Genomic DNA, 2583 nt, shown 5'->3' with positions numbered 1-2583 from the left:
TCAGATTGACTTTCTTGTTTTAACAAGAAAGGATCTTTATTCAGTATGTTTTCCATGAAATTTACTTCCTTAAGAACTGGTTTTTTAGGAAAAGTTGTCGGAACAGTTACCTTTGCTTCTTCAGAAGTATCAACATTAAAATTTTTACCTAGTTCATTAAAAGTTGAATTTTTACTATTCTGCTCAACTTCTTCATCTGGTGCACCAATTACCTTACTTTGTAGAGATTTGCTTCGGCATTTTGCAATCCTTGACATTTACTACAGTAGGTAATGGTGGTTCCACGACTTTCACTTGCACTTGAATATTTGGCTAGGCTTGACTTGACTTCTTCAATTCCAAGCTCGCTTCCTCTGATTCTTCTTTAACTTCATCTATACCAGTTGTAACTTCAGGTGTCGAGACGATTGTTTGACTGTCAATGGATATCTCAGGTCGAGAAACTTCTTGTCCACTTCTCGAAGTACTAACGGCCTTCTCTGTCTCAAGAGAATCCCCTAAGACATTATGTACTTATTGATGTTATTGTCGGTATACTTAAGGATCGAGCTAAGGTTGTGCAGGAAATTCCCATTTTTCTAAGGTACTCAATTGCGTGTTCATCTCATTAATGGTGCCTTACAATTCATTTATAGTCTGAGCATTAATCTACATGAGTTGTTGAAGTGTATTAGTCATTTGTGCCATGTTATCCTCAAAAAATGTCGTCAGTGGAACAAGAGCTTCATTAGATTGAAATCTTGGAAGTGCGTAGCTCTGATAGATTTGCTGTGGCTGATATTGATGCAAAGGAGCAATGGGATCATAAGTTGGCTATGAAGGTGGTGCATAAGACTGAGGAGGCTGCTGAAACTGTGAAAAAGATGAATCATATTGATCATTCCTCCATGAAAAAATTGGGTGATTCCTCTATTCCGAATTGTAGGTGTTCAAGAATGGCTGATTTGGAGCTTTGTTAACCCAATTTGCTAATTGTATCTGATCAGACCTACCATCCTTGTCTAATTCTTCTACCCTCCTTTCCAATGCAGCATCAAGAGCCTAGAGATCATTCTCCCCTTTGAAATCATATTTACCTCCACCACCAATTTCATTAAGAGGTTGTACTGCCATTGGTGCCCAATCATATTGTGCATTCCAGTGTTTGGAATTTTTAGCTAAGTAGTCAAAGAATGAAAGTGCCTAATTTGGTTCTTTTCTGAAGAATTCTCCATTGCACATATTCTGGACAAACTGTTTGCATTCAAATTCAAAAGTAAGACCTACATAGAAATCATTGGCTAACCTCCAGAATTTGAACCCATGATGTGGGCAGATATTTATTAGATCCTTGAACCTCTCCCAATAAGCCTGGAAGGTCTCATCACCCTTTTGCATAAATTGACAAATCTGCTCTTATAGGTACTAGGTTCTCTGAAAAGAAAAGAATTTGTGTAAGAACTTACGTTGCATATCAGTCCAACTATTAATAGAGTTAAGCCTCAACTAGTTAAGCCAGATATTCGCTTTATCCTTCAAAGAAAAAGGAAATAAGCGGAGCTTGATATACTCATTTGTTTCAATAAAGGTGGTTCAGGCCAACTCAAAGTCTATCAAATGCAAATACAGACTCTCAGAATCTACCCCGTGGAATTGGGGTATCACTGACAACACCCCAGGCTTAATCGTGAAATTCAGTGCGTCATGTGGTAAAGCAATGCAAGAAGGTGTGGTAGTGTGTGTAGGCTGCAACAAATCCATAAGCATGTGTGGTGCAAGTGTAGCCATATATATATATATATATATATATATTCAAAACCTTTTTTTTTTTCATGAAGAAAACCAAAATAAAAGGGAAAAACACTAGTTTGAAACTAAATCTGGCATTCCCCGGCAACGAAACCAAAAATTTGACTCACTCTAAAAATGAACAGTGCGAAGGCTATCATAAGTATGAGACTTCAATCATGTAATAATTAGCTCAAAGGCTAGACCGTCTCCTTAGGGAATGTAGTTTAATTCCAAACTTATGTAAATCCAAAAGAAAACAAGAAAAGAAAAGTTTACTAAGCACAATTCAAATTTAGTTCCTAGAATTTTTGAGATTTTGTGATGAAATTAAAAAGAAACAAGACATAAACGACAGACATATCACGAACAAAATTAACGACAAGAAACTAATAACGATAAATAGACAATGAAAAAAATTAACACAATTAATATCCTAACTCAACGATCTATTCACATAATAAAATAAATGATAACAAAATAAAATGCAGAACACAATCCTATATTAAGCCTTCAGACAATAAATAAAACCTACGTTTGAAATTTCGGAAAAAAACCTAAAGATGAAAACTTTATGAATCAACTTAAACATTCAACCATTAAAAAAAAAAAAACTCAATTAAACATCAACTCAAGAATTTAAACTTAATCCAACCAATAACTTGAACAAAAATTAAACTCAATCCAACAATAGATTCAAACACAAAAAAAAAATAAATAAATAAATAAATAAAACTTAAACTTCAACGTTAAACTAAAACAAAGATTTCAAAAATAAATTAAACTTAAACACTTACTTAAAAAAAATTGACTTGA

General features: G+C 34.1%; 1 non-coding gene across 1 annotated transcript; it reads left to right on the top strand.

The window, feature by feature from the left end:
• The first annotated feature begins 1297 nt into the window (after window positions 1-1297).
• Window positions 1298-1403, top strand: LOC131161066 (small nucleolar RNA R71). Its single transcript, XR_009138227.1, has one exon. It is a non-coding gene; the product is annotated as a small nucleolar RNA R71 (small nucleolar RNA).
• The last annotated feature ends 1180 nt before the right edge of the window (window positions 1404-2583 follow it).

The sequence above is a fragment of the Malania oleifera genome, chromosome 7 (assembly GCF_029873635.1).
Source record: "Malania oleifera isolate guangnan ecotype guangnan chromosome 7, ASM2987363v1, whole genome shotgun sequence".
In the NCBI taxonomy this organism is placed as follows: Eukaryota; Viridiplantae; Streptophyta; class Magnoliopsida; order Santalales; family Ximeniaceae; genus Malania; species Malania oleifera.
This window is presented reverse-complemented; position numbering and strand designations above follow the sequence as displayed.